At 46.6% G+C, this 5,437-nt stretch overlaps 2 non-coding genes across 2 annotated transcripts; both read left to right on the top strand.

The window, feature by feature from the left end:
- The first annotated feature begins 585 nt into the window (after positions 1 to 585).
- Positions 586 to 658, top strand: TRNAM-CAU. Its single transcript has one exon. It is a non-coding gene; the product is annotated as a tRNA-Met (tRNA).
- A 1,229-nt stretch (positions 659 to 1,887) lies between these two features.
- Positions 1,888 to 1,960, top strand: TRNAK-UUU. Its single transcript has one exon. It is a non-coding gene; the product is annotated as a tRNA-Lys (tRNA).
- Positions 1,961 to 5,437: the final 3,477 nt, after the last annotated feature.

Here is a 5,437-nt window from a genome sequence, read left to right as displayed (position 1 = left end):
AGAATAGAGGAGATTTTCTTCCTGTTAAAATGTACTGGAGTCTCATGGCTGAAAAGCCGCATCTTGAGTTAGGTTTGATGCATCAGCCTTACAATCGCCAGGCAAAGGTGTGACCCACAAAGACTGATAACTGCCTGCTTCCCAACTTTGTCTAAGAAGCACCTGCACTGTTGGAACAGGTTAGTGCAGAGGGGGATACTGCTGGGGTTATGAATTCAACCCTTATCTAGAGCCCTGGTTTCTATTCCTTGTGTAGTTTCCCCAACTTGCTTTGCTTAATTCACATGGAAAGTGCCATACTAGGAAAAGGAGAGTAAGTTCTAAAATGTGGAAGTAGGTGCACAGCTTGGAAACATCCCCCCTGTGCTGCCATTAGTTCCAGTAGATTGTCCACTGGCAGCATGAATTGATTTCTTTGCTGCTGTGAAAGCTGCCAGGAAGTGTCTCTGGTCACCAGAGCTCCCTTCTTCCAGCACATCCCTGGCTCCTTCCCTGCCCCAGTCACTGCTGTAGCAGGGTCCTATATGCACTGAGCCTAAAGCTTTTGGAATCATAGATTTTTAGGGTTGGAAGGGACTTTTCCAAGCCTTCTTAGCGCAATTGGCAGCACATCAGTCTCATAATCTGAAAGTCCTGCGTTCAAGCCTCAGAGAAGGCAGTGTGTTGTTCTCAGCTTCAGATTCTCTACAGGAAATCAGAGTAAAGAAACTAGAGGAGAGTGGTTTCTAGACACCCTCCCCCCATCTAACACACACACACATATTTCTAAGCCATTAACTTTTCCTTCTTTATGGAGCTTGTATTCTCCATAGAGCAAAATAAAACAAACACATGCAAGTCCAAGCCTAATACAGCATGAAACTCAATACAGATCAAATCTCACCCTCAGAGATCTTCCAATAAGCTTCTTTCACAGACTAGACTTATTTCTTGTCTGGGCCCAATCTTTTCACCAGGTATAGTCCTTGTTCCAGCTCAAGGTAGCTAGAGGATTTCTCATGACTGCACTCACCTTTCTTCTGTTCCACTCCCTTATACAGCTTTAGTACAAGGCAGGACTCTTTTGTCTGTCTCCTGGGGAAGAGCTGCAGGTTTAAGATGGATTCCTGTACCAGGTGACATGATCACACATCCTGTGAGACCCCAAGCCTTCATTCTTCCTGGCCTGACTCACAGATGGTGCAGGACAGAGCCATCTGCAGTCTATTGTCCTGGTTAATGGGAGCCATCAAGAGTCCAAACCACTATTAATGGCCCACACTTTGCATCATTACAACAGGACCTCAGAGTTATAGTTCATATTTCTAGTTTCAGATACAGGAATGATCGGTTCATACAAATAGGATGAACACACACAGTAGATTATAAGCTTTGTAATGATACCTTACAAGAGACCTTTTGCATGGAGCATATTCCAGTTACATTATATTCACACTCATTAGCATATTTTCATAAAATCCTATGGAGTGCAATGTCACAGCAGGGAAAGGGTTTTACTGCGGCACCTGGAGCAGTTGAGTTTCATGTTCAGGCTGTGGTATGAGTTGCTCCAGGTTTCTCATAAGCACACAGGGACCTTAGCGGGTGCTCTTGATACAAGAATGGCCCCGACATGATAAAGTGATGGGAATTGCATTTTCCTTTTTTATTTTTGTATTTCCAATGATATTTCTGTTTGTGATTTCGTTTTGCTTTGTATAACTGTGTTTTCTCCTGGATTTGATATTTAACTAAAGAAAGAATAAGGCCTCAGGGCACCGGATGGAGGAGCAGGCTGGGGCTAGGACTGTTAAGAGAGCGAGAGTAGCAGGTTTTCTGTATTGTTTCCTGCCTTCATTTTCATGACTAGTTTCTCTTGTGCACTAAATGTGTTTCTTTCACATGTGAGCCTGGCTAGCTCAGTTGGTAGTGCATAAGACTTTTAATCTCAGGGTCCAGGGTTCAAATCCCTGGTCAGGTGAAAATGGAACCATTCTCCTCAACATGAAGGAAGGTGTATCTCCAGGACATTATTTCTATCACCTTTCTTCCCCAGGACTTAGCCTTTCCTAGGAAGGGCCATGTACTGCCTAGGACTGAAGGGGCAACTTCCTCACATGCCCACTGGCCTCTCAGCCTGGGTAAAGAAAGGCCTCTGGGAGCTGCAGCAAACTGCTGCATGACAACTTGGTGAGTAAATGCAGGGCTGCCTGCATGGGGTCATCCTCAGCAGAAGTCTGGGGGTTCCCTATTGGTCCCATGATGTAAGGGCCAGCACTCTGGACTTTGAATCCTGCAATCTGAGCTGAAGTCTTGGTGGGATCTGAGGACAATACCTGCACCACAAACCCTGCTGGGTCTTCCAAGACTATATCTTGCTTTCTGAAAGGCCATGAAAGTCTATCTTTTCCCCACTAGCTATTGTGACTTGAGCACAAGAGGGGACGTTTGATCCAGAAGCCTGGCCGTGCCTGGAGTCCTGTAGGTAGGGATGCGAGCTGCATTTCCTCTGAGTCCTGAAGCTGGGCTGCAGCCTGGCCTAGGAGGCAGCCCTATTGGTTGACCTACTGGCCCAAAGTCACTTGGGCGGTGTTGGTGTCCCTAGGAATGCTGAAGGGCCTAAGGGAGGGAGGCTCAATATTTCCCCCTATCAGTAAGGGCAGAAGAGGAGGGCTGCAAGAGTGGGCAGGCTGATGAGCTGGGCCTTCTAGCGTTCGGTTGGGGATGTGGTGGGAAATGCAAACTGGGAGAAATGGTTGCTGGCCTGTGAAGAATGGTTTGGCCGGTGGCGTAAGTGGATCATGTCATTACCTACAAGGTTGTGATGCTCAAGACCCATCTGTGGGGAATTTCCTCAGCCATGTGTTTCCCCCTGCTCCACAAGTGCTGCTGAGACCAAACACGATGGCCTTCCACCTCTTGTGGGGCAATAGGACGTCCCTACCTAGTCAGGAGAAGTGCGGCTTTTCTGCCGTATTAGAAGAGGGTTGGACCTGGTGGGCTTTTTGAAGCCTTGTACGGCTCTACTTTTTTGTGTTTCAGTTTTCAGTGGTGGCTGAGCTGGAGGGCAGGTCAGACCCAAGGGGAATAGTGGGGCAACCGCAAAGAAACCAAACTGACTCTTCCGATATGGCTGTATTTTTTTTTGACCCCACCGGATGCAGCACCGGGTATGGGATGGCTGATGGTGGCAGAAGGGGGAGGAGTAGACTCATAGACTCATAGACTTTAAGGTCAGAAGGGACCATTATGATAATCTAGTCTGACCTCCTGCACAATGCAGGCCACAGAATCTCACCCATCCACTTCTATAACAAACCCCTTACCTGTGTCTGAGTTATTGAAGTCCTCAAATTGTGGTTTGAAGACCTCAAGCTGCAGAGAATCCTCCAGCAAGTGACCTGTGCCCTATGCTGCAGAGGAAGACAAAAAGCCTCCAGGGCCTTTGCCAATCTGCCCTGGAGGAAAATTCCTTCCTGACCCCAAATATGGCGATCAGCTAAACCCTGAGTAAGTGGGCAAGACTCACCAGCCAGCACCCAGGAAAGAATTCTCTATAGTAACTCAGATCCCAACCCATCTAACATCCTATCACAGACCACTTGGCTTACTTACCTGCTGATTAGGAGGTTAGGAAGTCCACCCCCCCAAAAGTGTTCTTCTATTCCCACCTTACACCCTACAGGATTTTCAGTGGGTGGCTAGGTGGAAGGTGCTTGCAGGATGGCTTCATCCGCAACAGTGGCTGCCCTCACAGCAGCGGCAGCCACAGCAGTGAGCCCCCCCTCTCCTTTGGCTCAATCTGAACAGAGGTCAATGTACCACTGGGTGTGATAGGCCAATTTTAGGGAGCTTCCTCTGAAGGTGAGCAACTGTCCCCAGAACTTACTAACAGGCGCTTTAAAGTATTTGCATATGTGCACAGCCAGCATGTGCAGAGCAAAGGCTGCCCACGGGCACTGTGTCAGACTCTGGCACTGCTTGAGACAATGGACCATCTTCAGCCACCAGGTAACCCAGGATCTAAGGCAGGAATGGGGTGAGGAAGCAAGTCAAGCTGAGCAAGGCAGGCAAAAATTCATCTTGCCTTCGTGGGCGCTCGCAATGATGCCCTTTTTGTGTGCCAGGGCTGACAAAAACATCCCAGACAGAGAAGCAGCAGGCCCAAAAAGTGCCATTAGGGTGCTGACTTAGCTCAGTTGGGAGAGTGTTAGACTGACAATCTAGAGGTCCCTGGTTCACTCCTATGCTTTGGCATGCTCTCTGTGTGCAGCAGTGGGCTTTTCTCTGGAAGCACAGCAGTGCCTTTACCCACCACGAGTCCCTCATTTCAGGCTCCCAAGCAGGAAAAGACAGCATGGACTTGTGCACCAAGTTGGCCCACCTGACCTTTCTTTCTTCTCTTGCTCTTTGTCAGCAAGGAGAAGAAAAAGAAGCTCTCCTTCAAGCCAGAGTCAGAAGGGCGACGTCAGGATGACTTCCTGAGTGCCGGCTCCAGTCCTTTGCTCTACCAGCTGACCTATCGAAGGGCTGCCACCTCTCTCTCCAGGTTTGCCCATTGGTGTGTTCAGAATGGAGAGGGGTAACTAGTGGTGTTCCCAATGGTCAGTCCTAGGACCAATCCTATTCAATTTATTCATAAATCATCTGGAGAAAGGGGTAAACAGTGAGGTGTCAAAATTTGCAGATGATACTAAACTGCTCAAGATAGTTAAGACCAAAGCAGACAGTGAAGAACTTCAGAGACGTCTCACAAAACTGTGATTGGGCAACAAAATGGCAAATGAAATTTAATGTGGATAAAAGTAAAGTAATGCACATTGGAAAAAATACCCCCAACTGTACATACAGTATGATGGGGGCTAATTTAGCTACACCTAATCAGGAAAAAGATCTTGGAGTCATCATGGATAGTTCACTGAAGACGACCAAGCAGTATGCAGCAGCAGTCATAAAAGCAAACAGGATGTTAGGAATCATTAAAAAAAGGAGACTAAGATGGAGAATATCTTACTGCCTTTATATAAATCCATAAAAATCCATATAAAAATGAATACTGAGTATAGATGTGGTCTCCTCATTTCAAAAAAGATTTACTGGCATTAGAAAAGGTTCAGAGAAGGGCAACTAAAATGATTAGGGGTTTGGAATGGGTCCCATATGAGGAGAGATTAAAGAGACTAGAACTTTTCAGCTTGGAAAAGAGAAGACTAAGAGGGGATTTGATAAAGGTATATAAAATCATGAGTGGTGTGGAGAAAGTGAATAAGGAAAAGTTATTTACTTGGTCCCATAATATAAGACCTAGGAGCCACCAAAGGAAATTAATAGGCAGCAAGTTTAAAACAAATACAAGGAAATTCTTCTTCACACAGACACAGTCAACATGTGGAACTCCTTGCTTGAGGGGATTGTGAAGGCTAGGACTATAAATAACAGGGTTTAAAGAGAACTAGAT

The sequence above is a fragment of the Gopherus evgoodei genome, unplaced genomic scaffold, assembly GCF_007399415.2.
Source record: "Gopherus evgoodei ecotype Sinaloan lineage unplaced genomic scaffold, rGopEvg1_v1.p scaffold_35_arrow_ctg1, whole genome shotgun sequence".
In the NCBI taxonomy this organism is placed as follows: Eukaryota; Metazoa; Chordata; order Testudines; family Testudinidae; genus Gopherus; species Gopherus evgoodei.
Note: the sequence above shows the minus strand (reverse complement) of the source record. Positions and strands in the feature narration are given on the sequence as shown.